Source organism: Acomys minous (assembly GCF_964271855.1).
Source record: "Acomys minous genome assembly, chromosome: 1".
NCBI classification, from domain to species: Eukaryota; Metazoa; Chordata; class Mammalia; order Rodentia; family Muridae; genus Acomys; species Acomys minous.
This window is the reverse complement of record NC_140483.1, coordinates 58,068,360-58,085,707: the sequence shown is the minus strand read 5'-3', so window position 1 is coordinate 58,085,707 and position 17,348 is coordinate 58,068,360. Positions and strand designations below refer to the sequence as shown.

Sequence of the window (17,348 nt, the reverse complement as noted above, 5' to 3'; positions counted from 1 at the left end):
TGTCCTGGACTCGCTTTGTAGACCAGGCTGACCTCGAACTCACAGTGATCCGGAGTTCTGGGATTAAAGACGTGCGCCACCACCGCCCAACTGGGTTCCATTCTTAATAACTTAAAAAACAAAACAGCAACAACAAAGCCCCCTTTGATTATTTAAAGAGTTGAACAAGAAAAATGTCTGACTTCACATAGCAAATTCTTTCTCAGAGACAGAACCCCATATGCTAAGGGGAAACCTTTGGGGCGGGGGGGGGGGGGGTAGAGGTGGGGGTGGGGAACCCACACACGCTGTCAAATTTGGGTTGTGTGAATGAAGTCACAGAACGGCCAAACTAAATCAGAGAGAGGAAAACGTCAGAACGGTTCTGATGTAAGAGTGGATAATGATTTATTGGAATTGGGCTCCCAGGGAACTTCAAGTTCATAGTCTGTGTGGATTGATAGGAGCCTGAGTTAGCCTAGGGTAGGCGTGCAACAGCACTGGATAGGTACGTCCTGCACAGTAGACCGGTGTGTTTCATTACGAATAAAATTTACCTCAAAGAAGCTGTGAAAAAGAAATGCAGACCACCGGTCATTCATTGGAGCTGAAGATGGAGATGAACGGCTTCACTTTGCTTTGAAGTTCACCCAGACATGAGGGCTGGTGGGCAGCCAGGGTGTGGGCCGTGGGAGGCGTGTCTAAGAGATGATGCAAGATTCTAGGCGACCGGCCCATGGCACCAGCTGCAGAAGTCTGGCATTTTTTGGTATGTTTATCATTTCTCCTAATAAAACATTGAGAGAATTAAAAGCAAAAAAACAAAAAACAAAGAACTTACTTCCTAAGATCACCCCAGCCCCCCAGGGCTCTGAGGGTCCCTGCAGAGTGACCAGGGCTAGCCACCATCCTCTGGCCCCAAGGTCACCAGGGTGTCTGTACCTTACAGCCCTCCGGTAGGTCACAGCCAGACAAGCATTGCTCCCCTCCAGGTCAGGGTGTTTGCATTGTTCTCCCTTTGTTCTCCTGCCTAGGCTTCAAGGCTTGAGGACCAATGACTTCATACCTCATTCATCCACTTGGAAAGTCCCTTGATTCCATTCCTACCCCCACTACCAGAAAGAAAAGCAGCTCCTTCCATGTTTAGAAACTATCACACATCCTTCTGAAGACCCACACTGACTAGTATGCTCTGAAAGCCTCACCCTGAGAAGCATTTCTCTCTGTCTCACTGAAATCCTACATTCGCTGCTTTTCTACAGATGTGACTGGGGCCTGTGGCGATTAGTACATGTGTGTGTTTGCATCCGTGCACTGGGCTGTGTCTAAGCAATCAGTGGGGCAGAAAAATTAGGGGCCTTGCGGTCAGACTGAGCTTTTTTCCTTGACGGCCCTTTGCCCTGCACTCCACCCAGTCACCTGGTGTGGCCAGACCACTGTAGGTAAAAGAGCAAGTGTTCAGTCATCCAGTCTGCTTGAGCTGCAGACTGCTCTCAAATGGTGTATCGCTACCCAGAGGCCACCCCAAATGGTTCTATCTGCGAATGGCCCTCTGGTTACAGAGGAAACAGAGACCTGAGTCAACACAGTGCCCTCTTCTTAGGGCCAACCTCATGGTTCACACTTTCCAAACATAAGCCAAACACGTTGCTGTCCGGCCTGGAAGTAAACAGAAGTCTAAGCCTGAGCATGCTCTGTTGTAGATGACAAACAGGAAAAATGGAGGTGGAGGTGTGCCACGTTACAAGGCCACGGCACAGCTGGATGAGACCACACTCACAGATGCTCTCTGCGAACTGCTAGGTCTTGACAACTGCAAGGCTTTTACTCACAAGCCCAGGTGCATTGCCGAAGCGCTGGGGTCTTTGTGGTTTCTTTATGTGTCTTTGGGTTATGGAGACAGAGTTTTACTATACAGGCCAGGTTGGTCTTGAGTCACTGAGACCCACCTGCCTCGGTCTCCCGAGTGATGAGATCAAAAATGTGTGCCACCACACACAACTGGCTGTTTGCTTGCTTGTTTTGAGATGATAGCTCATATAGCCCAGGCTAGCCCCAGACTCATATAACCATGAGCTTCTGATCCTCTGGCCTCAGCCTCCAGAGCACTGGGATTACAGGTGTCTGTCTCAACACCTGGCCAAAGCACCATTTGTTTTTAGTCTCTGTGAGTGGCACCACCTCTGCCATCATCTGCTTAGTATTTCCAGGAAGAGAATAAGAGTGACCTAGAAGCCACCAAGCCACAGGATTCTTTTCTAATCCCAAGGACCCTCAGTGCTCACCCTGAAGACAGAAGCAAGGCCAACAGCAGGGCTGAGCTCTCTGCCAACCTTACTCACTCTCCATCTAAGAAACAGCAAGGCTGCTTCCTGCTGAAAGCGCTGTGCTGGGATCCCGACTCACCTTGGCTAAGAGCAGAGTCTGGTATGTCCAAATCAGAGGTCTAGAGTGGAAAGCAAGCATCTGAGAGGAGACCCCCTTATGGCCTTTCTCTCTAGCTACCCTCTTGGGTTCCAGCCAACCACTGGAGAAAGGTATTGAGCTCCAAGAAGTAGTGAGGGCTCTTATTATCTGGGTCTAAGTGAAATGTGCAACAAGCTGTGTTTTAGAGACCCAGTTCCCACTGTGAAGGGAACAGCATCGCAGTGGATTATAATACAAGAAAGAACTCTGCAGGCCCACCCCAAGACAGTAAGTCAGGGCTGGCAGGGACCTTGCCTTCAAAAGGTCATTTCAGGCCAGGGTTCCTTCTCCTTTGCCGGATCACTGCTGGCAGGAATGATGGAGCTAATAAGTCATGGAGAAAACATATAAGAATCAACGCCTATAACTTAAGCCAGGATACCAAAGTGGCTTATCACCTCCATTGGTGGGGACACAGTCATGTAGGGATGGGAGGTTGGGCCTAACACCCTCACCATGATGTTGCTTCTGATAATAACAGCTCTAAGTGTACACCACAGAAACCACCACACATGCTTCTGTTGTACACAATGTGGCTCTTGGCCACCACTTCCGAGAGACATCTGTCCGTCGTGGGCTGGAGCTCCAGGACACACCAGAAAGGCAGAATTTTCCAAATGGCCTTGCTCTGTGATTCATGAACAAAAAGCCTTGCAAGAACACAGTTTGGGTTGGGGAGGGCTGGACGTGTCAGTCTTGGATTCAACCCCAGATTCAAAACAAAATAAGCTTGAAGTCCTAAGTCCAAGGGAGATATAACCCGGCAAGAAGATGAGGTCCCCAGCCAGTGGGGGTGGGTGATGGTGGGGCATGCCACAGCCCATTTTCCTCTTTGGAACACTTGGCCCTCCAAATCGTGTAACTGAATTAATGATGCTACTTCTAACCGCTCTGAGGCAGGACCCAGGTTGACCACAGTTAATGAAATCAGTAGGTATTATAGCTTGCATCCAAAATGTCCCCAAGACCCATATGCCAAGGACTGGTTCTGCAACTGATGGTGGATGCTATTTGAACAGTGGTTCTCAACCTGTGGGTCGAAACGCCTTTGGGGTCACATATCAGATATATACGCTATGATTCATAACAGTAGCGAAATTACAGTTATGAAGCAGCAACAAGATAATTTTATGGTTTAGGGGTCAGCACAACATGAGTAGCTGTATAAACGGGTCACAGCGTTAGGAAGGTGGAGACCCCGTGCATTAGAAAATAATAGAAACTGCTGGGGTATAACCTGCCTGGAAGAAGATAGTCATTGGGGGAACCCCTTTTTTTCTCTCTTTTTGCTTCCTGCTGGCTTTGTTCCACCACGCGGTGCCAGCCAGGAGTCTCCATTTCACACAGACCCAGAGACAATGGAGTCAACTGACCATGTCCTGAAACCTTTGGAACTGTGAGCTAAAAATAAATGTCTCCTCCTTTCAGTGACTTCTCCTGTATCTTATCAGGGCCACAGAGAGCTGACTAGCATGCCAAAGCACCACCCCAACATGCTTAGTACATTTGGTCCAGCAAGGAAACAGCTCCTGCGTGCAAGGGGTGAAGGGATGAACTCAAGGAGCAGTGTGACCATTCGAGCCAAATCCCTGATCGCCCCTGGCCAAGTATCAACCAGAGTCACCACCTGGGCTGAGAGCGTACACCAGCCTGAGCAAACACACAGGCTGAGTAGAGAGATGGCTGAGCAGTCTTAGAAAACAGAGAAAGGACAGCCTTCCTAGGTGCTTGGGGAGAGGGCTTCACACAAAAGGCGGTGTCAGCGAGTGGGGCCCTCTTGGGTGGAGGAAGTGATTCGAGCTGTGTGCTTTCCGGGAACAACCATGTTTAATCTTCCCTGCATTCCTCTGAGGTAAGTGCTCTTGTTAACCCACGTTGTGCAGATGAGGAAACAGCTCAGAAAATTTCAGTAACTTGCTCAAGCTGAGTGTGGCAGCACATGCTGGGAATCTAATCCAGCACTTAAGAGACTGAGCCAGGAGAGCTATGAGTTTCAAGCTCGCCTGAGCTACACTTAGAAACACTGTCTCAAAAATATGAACAACAAATGTCACGTGGCTCATTCCGTGGGGAAAGCCAGAGCCAACCTTCAAGTGTTCCGGTTTCAGGGGTCTGACAAGCTCAGCTCCCTGCCAGGGCCAGAGGTGGCGTCATGTATTCTAGGAGATGTGTGCCCATCCTAGGAGATGCGCTCTTGCCTTTGGCAAATGGCCCCACCCGTCACATCCCAGTCTGACAGGAGCACTGGCTGCTTGCTTCTCAGCTCCTTGCTCAGTGGGGCAGTCCAGATCCCACCCACAAACTTGGCATCCTGCCTGCAGCTTGCCTGCACGCTGAAGATGTCTTTGACTGAAACCACAGCCAACAAATGCACCAGTAGGATGAGGCAAACTAAACGCTGTGAGCACACCTGGATGAAGCCCGCTCCTGAAGGAATGGTGTGGCCTGGCCCACGGGGTAGGAAGCCTCCACGAGGACTCCCAAAGCTGATCCCATTGGGCCTGTCCCTACACTTTGGAGGTGGAGCTATATCTGAAACGTTGGACCCCAACAAGACACAGCTAACCTTTGTCCCACCCACCCAGGGCCTGCCTGCTGGCTGAGGGGACCCAGAGAGGTACCTTTCCCAAATCCACCTCACTAGGGAACTCCACACACATCGCATGACCTCTGGCTCCAGGAAAGCAAGTAGAGTTTAGGCTGGTCAGGGAGAGCCAAGCAGTCTGAGGATCCCTGACTTATGTTTACCTTGATGGGGGTGTGGGAAAACTGACAAATCTGTGTTCCCTAAGCACAGCCCCTGAGGGGACCTCAGAAGGCTGAAGGGCAAGTTGGTTGTGGTGGGGGCACAGCTGCAAGATTTCTCACGAAGACACCCTAAAGAGTCTGGTTTATTCCAGGCAGGAGGGGAGCACCCGGCATCTAGAGGTCTAGGAGCTCACTCCAGCCCAATAGGTGGCCAGATGGTATGTGGTCACTTTGGAGCAGGGGTCTGTGCTCAAAGAAAAGGAATGTGCCTTTGCTGCAGCATCTACTTCTGCCATGAGTTCCTTTTCACAGATGGGCAAACTGTGGCCTAACACTGCTCCTGAGGTCGCACGACTAGTAAACTTCAGAGTCAGGACGGTAGCCTGAAGTCAGCCTGTTGCCTCCTGGGCCTGTCCTTAAGAAGCTGAGGGGAGGGTGCACACCTCAGAAAGCCCACCATCTCCCTTTGGCAGAGGTCTGTGGCTAGCGTCACCGGGACCCTCGGAGGATGGTGTGTTATAAGTGTCTCCTAGGCTTGGGCTGGGCGTGGTAGTGCACGCCTTTAATCCTAGCACTCAGGAGGCAGAGGCAGGTGGATCGTTGTGAGTTTGAGGCCAGCCTGGTCTACAAAGCAAGTCCAGGACAGCCAAGGCTAACACAGAGAGACCCTGTCTCAAAAAAACAAAAACACAAAACAAAACAAAAAAGTGTCTCCCAGGCTTACATTTTTTTTTCCTAGAGGGTGCAGACTGGGAAAGGAAAGACAGACATATGCCGTCTCCTCCCAACTGACCACAAACCACAAACACTGTTTCTGTCTAATTCCCACACTGCCCAAACCAGATGTGCAGACAGGATGCAGCTCTGGAACCCACAATGGACAATTTTGTGTTTCTCCAGCTATTTCAATTTTCCCCAAACTGCAAGTTTGGCCTCCCTGCACCCTGCCCTTTAACATACCCCCTATACCTAGCTCCTAAGATATGGGGCCCCAGAGTCAGATCAGGGAGATATAGCCACCAACAGTCTAGAACTTGTCCCCACCAGACCTGCCCTCAGGCCTGGTCTCAGCATTTCCAGACTGGCTTAAACTGCCTTGAACACTCCCACCGAGGCCACCAATTTCTGGTTCAGAGCAATGCCGCTCCCTCCTTCCCTTCATTTTATTTACTTATCTACTTATCTGTATATGTGGGTACACACACACACACACACACACACACACACACACACACACACACACACACGTCAGTGGGAGTCTGTTCTTTCATTCAATCAAGTAGGTCCCAAGGATCAAACTCAGGTCAACAGACCTTGCGGCAAGCACCCTTCCCAGCTTCTGGGCTGCCTCACAAAGCCTCCTCCTTCTAGAAGCTGTCCCAGTTAGGACCTCAGCCCCTAAGTTTCCAAGTCCAATAGACCTGCTCCCCTCCCAACAGTCAGTGGGGAGACCAGAGGCATCACCACCACCACCACCACCACCACCACCACCACCACCCCGGGGAGAGCAAAATGGCCTGAGTGGTGCTGAACACGAGGGGGTGGGGTGGAAGAATAGGTTGGCCTGTGTTCCAAGACAGATGAGAGTCCTAAGAGAATAAACTGCCTCCTTACCCTCGTGGGTAAGACCTCAGGTGACCTCCGGAAGGCTGCTGACCTTGGCTTGGCTTGACCTTGGCTGTGGACTTGGCGTCTCATCTGTAAAATGAGGGCGGTGCATCAGACAAACCCTAAGGCCCTCCTCATATCCCACAGCAGGGCTCTATGACAGCTTTTTCCTCTGGGTGACAGACTCTAGGGCCTGCTGTCTACTCTGGTCTTACTCTCTAGTCAGGTCCTAACCAGACCATCCCACCTCAAAAGCCACTTTTAAGCAGCTCACTTTTGGCCTACTAGCCCCCAGCTCTATCAGGTGTATCCTCCACGCCTCTTCTGTCTGCTCCTGTCAGGGTCTTAACCTCTTGGGACTGGTTCTTGCTGGGTCTTGGGTCCCACATGTCTATCACAGTGCCATGCTCAGGTTCCCTGTGTGGGAAGACTGGGCCCCAGCTAGCATCACCCTGCTTGCCCTACTGCCTTTCCCCCACATTCAGACCAGACCCTGTTGCTCCAGCTGGGGTGCTAAGCCCCTGAGCTCTTTTCTCCCTGGGGAGAGAGGTGAGGATTTGGCTTCCTATGGGAAACGCTACACCCTGTCAGTTCCTATATGCTCCCGAAGCTGGCAGCCTTAGGCTCAGATCTGATCCAGCATTTCAGGGCAAGAGTGAAGACTTTTCTGTCTTTGGCCTTGAGGTGTTTGTTTAAGTCACTGGGCTACTCTGCCCAAAACATGATCCTGCCCACACCCTTGGCACAGACTCCAACACAGGCACTCATGCGAGAAGCCGCAATGCCAAGAGGCCCAAGGATGGACAGTCAGTGCGAGAAGACCTGGTGTCTGTCTTTCAGGTCTAGCTGCAGCTTACTCATCTGAAAAGTCATTGTTCCTTAGCAGGAACAGCTCAAAGATGAGGTGTGTCAAGAGGGTGCTTGAACACGGTGGCTTTACCTGACTAACTCAGAAAATCCCCACACCTGTTTCATGTGAGAATGGCATGTATGCAAAGTGTTTGTGTGTTTGTGTGTGTGTGTGTGTGTGTGTGAGAGAGAGAGAGAGAGAGAGAGAGAGAGAGAGAGAGAGAGAGAGAGAGAGAGAGAGAACTGAGGAAGCTTGGGTCAGTAGGGAACCCAAGGACAAACTTAAAACATAGACTCCCGGAAAAGCCCTCTAGAAACAGTGCTTCCAGGAGCATCACCCATCCAACTGTTTGAAAACAACCACTGTGGATTATGGTTCAGCTTTCCTCTCGGGCACGGCTGAGAGGTCTAACAAACTGGATGTGTCTTTTAGATTAATTTTTTTCATTTTTTTTTATTTATTATAATTTATTCACATCACAACCCTATTGTTATCCCCTCACTTGTCAGACTGGATATTTCTATGACAGGAATTCTGTCTTAATTATCTTAGTATTCAAAAGACATGTTCCTGGCACTAGAGAAGACGTTTTGAATGAATGAATGAATGAATGAATGAATGAATGAACGAACGGACCAATACAGCTTCCAGCCCTAAGGTGAGAGTAAAACAGGTGCTTCCAAAGAAGACTCTACACCGCCCTAGAGGCAGTGAGGGACTGCTCTTGGCTTTGCTTTTATCATGAAGACGGTGAGCTAACGAAACCCAAGGCTGAAACGCTCTGGATGTGAGCGGTCCTGCTGCTTCCTGTTTCAAAGACTTAGTCTCTTTCTTCTTCTCTGTGTTTCTAGTTCCGCTCCACGTCTGTCTCCCTAATATTTTTGTGTCCCTACTCAGCCCTAACTGTCTCATAGCTTATTCCATCTAAATATGTCCCCAAGATGCCCTTTCAGCCCTCAGGGCTGCTTGCCCTCTGGTACCACTTCCGACTCCCCATTTTGGGTCAAGGTTCCTCCATCCTGGGCCTTTCCATCTATGACTCAACTTCAAAGGACCCTCTGAGTTCATTTGTCCTGAAATCTCCCTGCCTAGAAGTTTTCTGAAACTGGAAAATTTAAAAAGAAGAGCCAATTAGCTCCTAAGTTGTTCTATAGGCCCCGGCTATGAGCATCCGGATCACCTTAGGACACAATCAAAAACCCTGGCTGATTGTATCGGGAAGGTGGGAGTAGCTTAGCACATAATCCTAGCTTCTACAGGTCCAAAGGCAAAGTGACATAGCCAGCTCCACTTCCCTTCTGTCCCCATGAAGATCTTTGTGATCTGGGGCAAGTTATTTCACTTCAGTCAACCTCTGCTTACTCATTCACACACGAAGGTAGCATGTGTATACTACATGGCTGGCTCTAGAATTAAGTCTGATCCCCTGTATGAAAGCTGAAAAATATTACAGGAAGCCAGATTGGGGCACAGCGAGAATTAACTCAGGTAATAACACTCACACTAGACCTGCTGGTAGCCCAGAATTGGCCGCGGGTCATTTAAAAGAGAAGAGATACTTGCAGATAACCCTGGTTGCCCCAGTCAACTGGGCAGGACACTCTGCCCAAAAGAAGTACAGCCAAAAATTCCTTGATAAACATGGTTGCCTCAACAAAGAGACCTACTGTTTGATCTTGATGGCCACTGTCACTTGGCTACAGTCGGAGTCTGATGACTCATCTGCTTTCTAGGAATTTCCTGGCCAAAATGCATATCAAGCCACAGTGCCCACTCTCCTGGACTGTGCTGGATGCCAGTGGACAGATTTTTGTTTTTAGGTTTCGATTTGTTCAAATTCTCCATCACATTATCATTTGCCGGTATCACAGACTCACAGTGAAGTCTTGATGAGCACTGGGACAGGGGGTTAGGCTGCCACAACGCAAAAGTAAACAAGCCTGGAACTGCTCACTGCTCACTAACATCTTCATATGGTGAGTGAGTTTAAAAGACTGACAACTGAGCAGATCACGCACACTGGCCACGCTCCATGTTATGACACGGAGGCAGGAAACGCCGCAGGAACGAGGCCCGCTGTCTATGCAGGACCATCGGGGAGGACAGACAGTGTTCTTTCTCCCACATGTCCTCTCCTCAGTCGAGCAGCAGGCATACTTGGGTCCCTTGCATTCTAACTTTCTTCAGCAAGTTGTCTGGCTACACCTTGGCATCTCTGAGTGACCTCGGGTGTTTCCTTAAGTCCTCACAAGCAGTGCATCTACAAACTATCCCTTGGGTTGGGCTCGCAGACAATTCATTCATTCAACAAATATTTGTTGAGTCCCTGTTATGTACCAAAGCAAGTTCATGTCACCTTCCCAGGGGCACTTCCAACAGTGCTTTACTGAGTCGCCCCTATATTGGCTCCATCACAGTTCAGAGCTTCTGTTTTATCTTACAGAGACGGAAGGACACCTTGGGGGCTAGGACAGTCTAGCACAAGATGTCTTGAAAAAAGGCCACCGGGCATCAGGGAGGTCTTCTGACATGGTGGAGTCCCACACTTCTGTCAGAGGCTTCCTATGGCATCTGTAGCCATGGGGCCCACAGCTCTGCCCCAAAGACAGCTGGGAGCCTACGCACTGCCCTTGGCTCTACAACATTAGTTCCTGGAAGGGGGGGGCCTGTGGTCTAGAGAGCTGCTGGCTTCCAGAACACCATGCCTGGATTTGCTATAGGTCCAAGCTTCTTTACCGTGGTGATGCCAAGCATCCCAGAGTAGCTGACAATTCTGAGCATACTGCACCCGCTGCCGAGAGACGGATTTCACAATGATTTAAGGTCGGGGACAGAGCTAGAAAACCAAGTCTCAGTCTTCGGCTACAAGTATTTCAAAGCCCTCGGGGCCTCCGGACATCATTCATGCCCTTTCCCAGGGTGCTCAGAGGTCCAGTGTTGCCCACCTCCAGAATCCCCAACCTTCAAAGCAAGAGCCACAGAGCCCCACCCCTTAGGTGGCGTCAATGGTGTCCATTGTCCAAGAGGCAGCGTGGCTTGACCCCCAGCCCCATAAGAAGCAGGACAGGAGGCTCCGAGAGGAATCTGCCTGGTGCCCCTCCTCTGCTGGCTACCTTGGGGGAGTCCGGGGGTGGGTAGTGGCCCCACTGAATGTGACCTATTGTCTTCAGGGTGGATTTAGGAAGTGCCAAGCTCCCATCAAACAGCCCTGCTCCCCAGGTAAAACAAAAAAAGGGCTGTTCATTTGGGACCTTTTCCCCCCTTATCTCCTTTTCCTATCTCCTTAGGCTTAGCTCTGGTGTAGTGTTCAAAACCACTTCCCCTCCGAGCCAATCAGAAGCCGGGGCTCACCCGTGGCCCTGAGGTGAAGTTATTTATAAACGCCTCCCTGGATTATTTGAGCAGAGCCCTTTCACACACCTCAGGAACACCTCTCTGCCTGCTGCCCGCTGCCCAGACACACCTGCAGCCCTGCCCAGCCGGCTCTGCTCACCCAGAGGTAAGCCCCACCCTACTCAACCCACCCAAGGGCTGGGGGTTATCCGGAGAAGAAGGCAGGCCCCAGGGGTACCTCCAGAAGAGAGATGACAGAGTGGGGGGGGGGGCTTGCCAGCCCGAGCACAAATAGGAAGGACACTCTGGATTGGAGCCTATGAGCAACCCTCCAGCCCAGCCCTCCCTGCGAGGCTGAGGTCAGCTGGAGACATTCCGCTGTATTGAGGGAGGTCAGTGATATCCAGAGTGGGGCAAAGCAAAGCCTTCCAGGATAGAGCTACCTGGGCCTCTTAAGCAGCTCCCTGCACCCTCCACTTCTCAAGTCCTGGAAGCAGAGAGCTCTCAGTGCATTGCTGTGTCCCTGTCCTTCTGTCCTCCTCCTTCTCTCACTCACTGTCCTGACCTCAGGGTGAGCTCTGCGGACTCCTCTTTGGTCCCCGCTGCTTCTGTGAAGCTGGAAGAGGAAGATGGGGAGGAAGGTAGGGAACAGAAGGCAAGCGAGGGACAGGCTCCATCAGGCACGTAGAACATTTGGTGGTGCGGCACGGGAGGGTCTGGGCCATCGCAGTGAGAGAGGAGCCAGACTCACCGGCGCCCAGCTTCTGGACGCCCCACCCCACCCTTCTTAGGAGTCCCAAGGCATCCTTGGAGAGTGTCGCTACTGGAAATTAGTCCAAAGGCTCCCCCAGGCTAGGCCAAGCAAACCTTTTATTGTCACTGCACCAATTATTCAATTGAACCTGGGCCTGTTAGGTGCCAGTGCCTGGAGGAGAACCGCCTCAAGAATGTGCGCCTTGGAGTGACAAAGCCTTCCCCACCCTGAAATAGGGTCGTCTGAGAGAGGAATTTCTCGCTATGTGTTTTCACTCAAAGATAAGCTTCTCCAGAGACCCTAGCCCAAATGAACAGAGAGCCTGACCAGAGCCTGCCTGGGCTGCAGGAAGACCAGCACATGCCAGAACCAGATCTGCTGTTATGCCAACTTTTCTGGCACCTCCTGGGGATCTGGCCTGACCTGAGGCTCACTGGAGGAAATCTTGAAGCAAAACTCAGACCCTTTATCTCTGAGTACTTGGGGGGCGGGGGGGGGGCTGCCAGCAGAGTGACAGCTAATCTATATTTAGTGAGAGTGTATCAAACTATACAAAAATAACCAGAGGACGTGTGCTTAAAGGAATGGAGACCAGCTGGACATGAGCTAAATTATAGAGGGTGATGTGGTGATGACTTGAAAGGTAGAATCTTCTAGGGAGTCAGCCTTCCCGAGGTGCCACCCGGGGTTTTGACCTATCTTCTTGGATTCACTGGTCTCTTGAGGAGTTTCTAAGAATCTAACCCTGAGTGTCCTTACAGGGACCTTGTGACCTTGTGCGGGTCTGACTGTTGGAGGTACCGTTCAGCACCTCACTTAGTCCCTCTGTTGGAACTTAGTCCCAGTTCATCTCTTCCCAATGGGGAGAGCAGATGAGCAAGAGTACTTGGAGATAAGGAGTGGAGACTTGAGTGTCCCAGCAATGCGTCTCCCTCAAAGGGCACAGTCCCAGAACAGCGGGGGGGGGGGGGTGTCAACATTTAGATGGGGACATCAGCCTGGGCCTAGGAGGGGACGGCAGACTTGCTCAAGAAAGTTGGTGACAATCGAAAGAAAGAGTATTTCAAAATACCTTAGGGGCACACTCCATCCTTCTGCCAGGCACACAGTCTCCCCCCCAGCGTTCTGTCCTGTCACCAGCTTATATCCCTACTCTGGTCAGACAGAGGCTGCCCTTTCTTGGGAGACTCACCCCAGATGAAGAAGACAAGGGACCAGCCCTTGGAGCAAAGGGGACCTCAAGGTGACCTTTCCTCTCTCCAGCACAACAGCCAGAGACCTGTTCTAAGGACATCTGCAATCTGCCAAGCCAGGGCTGCTCCAGTGTCTGGCACAGGTGTGTCAAGGGACAACTTCCCCCCAAAGCACCCTCCCCCCAGCGAGGGCTCAGGCAGGAAGTCATTCTGTGCTACAGCGACAGGGTCACCTCCAGACAGGACAGAAATCCACGGCCAGGCCCTTGTCTTTCGGCTCCTCAATGCCTTCCTCCATGCACTAGTCCTAGACACACACGGAGTGTGAGAGCCTGTGACACACCTGGGGGAGTGTAGGGGCCTGAGACGCACCCGGAGTCTGAGGGCCTGTGACACACCCAGAGTGTGGGGGCCTGTGACACACCCAGAGTGTGAGGGCCTGTGACACACCCGGAGTGTGAGGGTCTGTGACTGAAGCATAGGAACAGGTAGGAAAGGGAGGTAGAGGAAGGCCAAGGTGGATGGCGATGGTGGCAGAGCTGGAGAGGGAGGCTTCCAGAGAGACCGTAATCAAAATCATGAGCGGCGTGGATTGCTCTTCCCAGGCACCCTGGCACTCCCTTCCTTCCTTGGGCATGGCGCTGAGCCCACCCCTCGACAAGCACTCTAAGGGGATCCACAGACCTAGGGGGCACAAGATAAGGAGGAGGTCCAGCTCACTGGAGGGGTCCGTTTGTCACTTCTCTCTTTCTGCAGCTGCTCAGCTGCACACCATCCCCGGATTCCTCCAGCCCTAGGCTGACCTGGTTCCTGCCCTGGCTCAGGCTTAGGAATTGTCTGTGCAGCCATCACATCCTCCCCCCCTCTCTCTCTGTCTCTCTGCCCCCCTCTCCTGTCCTGTAGAGCCTGCCTTGCTTTCAAGATGCCCTGCCCTCCCCGCTTTCTCCACAGTTAGAGTCACCTTTGTGTTTCCCAATGCTGTCACATGCCACCTGCAATCTATCAAAGTGGAGAAGCTGACACTGTGTGGGAGGGTGGGGCTCTATACACAACGATGGCCACACAACACTGGACCCACAGCGCTATGTGTTGAACTAGGGATCAAATCATCTTGTTCCTGAGACCGCTCTCACCATCTTGCCCTTTGTCGCTGTTGTTCTAGAGTTTTCAGGTTTGCTTTATGTGTATGAATGTCTTGCCTGTATGTGTGTATGTGTTTATGTATGTGTATGTATGTGTGTATGTATATATGTATGTATGTGTGTATGTGTGTATGTGTGTACGTGTGTATATGTGTGTATGTATGTGTGTATATTTATGTATGTATGTGTGTATGTGTGTATGTATGTGTGTATATATGTATGTGTGTACGTGTGTATATGTGTGTATGTATGTGTGTATGCATGTGTGTGTATTATGTGTATTATATGTATGTGTGTATGTATGTGTGTATATGTATGTGTGTATGTATGTATGTGTGTATGTGTGTATGTATTGTGTATGCATGTGTGTATGTGTGTGTGTGTGTGTGGATGCATGCATGCATGCCATGTACGTGTCTGGTGCCTGTGGAAGCAGAAGAGGCTTCAGATTCCCTGGCACTGGAGTTAGGGGTGGTTGTAAGCCACCATGTGGGTTCTGGGAAGTAAGCCTCAGTCTTCTGCAAGAGCAATAAAAGTTCTTAGCCCTGAAGCCATCTCTCCAGCCTTCTCGTTCCTCTTTCACCTCCCCACCTAAGCCAACATCATAAGGCTAGAACCCCGAAAGCCCATCTACAAAGAGTTGAGACCCCCCACACCATGACAACTCACCCTTTTCCATTCTCACATTCCCCTCCACTTCTCCAAGGCCTGAATTGTTGACCAGGAATGAAATGCCCATGCCTGCTATGCCCACCCCATGCCAGCCCCCCCTTCCTGAAAACAGAATGAGGTAGGTGTCCCCTCTTTAGGAGCCAGGGCTGCCCCTGAGCTACCCTAGTGACTCCTTTTGTCTTCATGCTGGACAAGCTGAGGCCAGGGCAGGAGGCGGAACCCAGGTAGCGTCCTCAAGAGGAGAAACAGAACCCAGACGTCTGATCAGAGGTCATCAGAGAGCACGGGTCAGTGTTGTTCCTGGGAGTGCTAGAGTCCCTTTCACCATAATAAGCCTTTGAGTAATTGTCAGGGCCTAGGTCACACACATCTGTTGTTGCCCATGACTCAGTTTCCTTATGCACAAAAGAAGAGAATTGGGCCCAAACAGTCCTCAAGTGTCCTTCTAGACAAAACTCCCTGACCTGAACCAACTGCCAGCATCTCTTTGCCGGCATAAGCAAATTTGTGAAATGTCCTGGTCCCTTGCAACTCTCTAGCCTGGAATAAAAGAGGGAGAGTGTAGGAAAGCGGCAGACCGGGCTTACCAAAAAACAAAAGGGACTTTTTCCTTCTGTTAGCCTGTGTCACTGGGGACTCCCAGAGTTAACGCTGCAGGGCAGCCTTGCCCAGAGAGACAGAGACCACGCTGAGTCATCCATCTATTACTGTCTAGAAGGCTCACAATCCTCCCTGCCCTTCCTGGACAGGCAGGCAGGAATGGCTGAAGCCCACCACAGTACCTAGGCCAGACCAGCCATGAGGAAGATCTGAGGGGAAAGAGAAGCCACTCTAGGCCAGGGTAGTAGGAAAGGTTTCTGGGTGGGGGGTGGGGAGCGGGGGAAGAATTCAAGTGCTATGTCTCCTCTCCGGGACAGGCAGGTCTAGAAAGACAGCAATGAGTCAGAGCACCTGGGTGAGGAGGAACTTCAGAGAGAGACCCAAGCCTGTTTGGGGTGAACAACCTGCCTGCATGGGGCAGTGGGACCAGCCGACTGGATCGTCTACCAACCCAAGGCCAAAACGAGGAGCCTGGGCTCGGTCCTTCTGTAAATGATGACAAGCGTTTCCGAGCAGGACGTATGTGCTGAGTGGAAAAGCAGGCCAAGGAATTGGTTAAGAGTGGTGCTTGAGTGGAGTCAGACCTGGAGGGTGGGGGCAGGGTGAAGTCAAAGCACAGGAGAGGGAGAGGGAGAGGGAGGGAGACAGACCACCTTGAAAAATAGCCTGGGACAGTCCTTCAGACCCCCGCCCTCCACCCCCCACCCCCCAACCCCCAACCCCCAACCCCCAACCCCCACCCCTTGGCTGGCACAAGAATCAGGCTTCCCTCTCCCTTACTCTTCCAAGTGGCTCTGCTTTCGTCAGTCAGCTCACCTTGAAATGTCTGGCCAGTTCTTTTGGTCTGTTCAGTGGCCTGGGACACACTCCCCCACACTGCAAGCATCCCTGAAGCCAGGCCTGGCACTACGGGTTCCTCTGGGGCATCAGATTCCTCACTCACTGCTCCCCGTGAGCCTGCCAAGCGAGCGAGCTAGCTAGAAAGCCAGTCCCGGCGGAGCCCGAGGACATTGGGAGGAAGAATGAAACCATGCTGCTCCGTGGAGCATGAAGACTGGACGCTGGAGAGGCATCACAAGGAAGAAGGCACCCTCCCATCTTAATAATAATAATAATCAGTGTCACTTGCTGGGAACCTAGGGAACACACGAGCTCACCACAACTGCGGGGACTGTTATTATCCCCACTTACGGGATGAGGAAACTGCGCCTTCGAACCCAGCTCTGCCTCTAAAGCCTGGGCTGTCTTCTTGGAGCCTCTTCTGGTTTCTCCCACTACGTGCCTCACATAGCACGGCCCTTACTCACTTCTACCCATGTCTCCTCCAAAAGCTCATTGGTTGAGTCACTCAACAAGCATTTGCTAGGTATTAAATACCAGGCAAGGAGCTGGGCAGGGGCTCTGTGAGAAGGATCATCCACCCATTTTACCCTCAGGGGGGAGGAGGGATACCATCACGGGGTTTCACTAACAGTTGAACCCACCATTTCCAAAGGAAGGGCTAGACCAAAGGAAGGGATGCGCCAACCAGTGGGAACACAACTTCCTTAACCAAGACCCCACGCTGCTGTCTTTCTTCTTGTTTTACTTTATTCCTTCTCAGCTGGCACATTTACATCCCTATGGAGTGGGGAGCCCACCCCGCTTTGCTGATGAGGGGTTGGAGGCTCAGAGAAGCGGTATTACCCTTTTCCTTCTTTCCAACATAGCCAGAGCCAGTTTCGAGTCTCTGGGCTCTCAGCTCTTGCCAGTGGCCTCTTCTAAAAAGGCACATGCTAACCCGCTCCCTGGGGCCTTCACCCGGGAGGTCTTGGGGGGTGGGGGCGGAGGGTAGGTCCCTCTGTGGGAGGGTAGGTCCCTCTGTGGTTGCACATCTTCAGCTCTCTCTCAAACCTGTTGTGGTTCCAGCCACCCCAGATTCCCTGGGGGCCTCTCAAATGCAAGTCCTCCCTGGAATCACCCCATCTGTCTCCTCCCCTGAGAGCCTCAACACAGCACTTGCC

At 51.6% G+C, this 17,348-nt stretch overlaps 1 long non-coding RNA gene across 1 annotated transcript; it reads right to left on the bottom strand.

The window, feature by feature from the left end:
- Window positions 1-394: 394 nt before the first annotated feature.
- Window positions 395-16,629, bottom strand: LOC311599268. Its single transcript, XR_014779846.1, has 3 exons — window positions 16,162-16,629; window positions 6,808-6,891; window positions 395-766 (listed from the first exon to the last, which is right to left on the bottom strand). It is a non-coding gene; the product is annotated as an uncharacterized lncRNA (long non-coding RNA).
- Window positions 16,630-17,348: the final 719 nt, after the last annotated feature.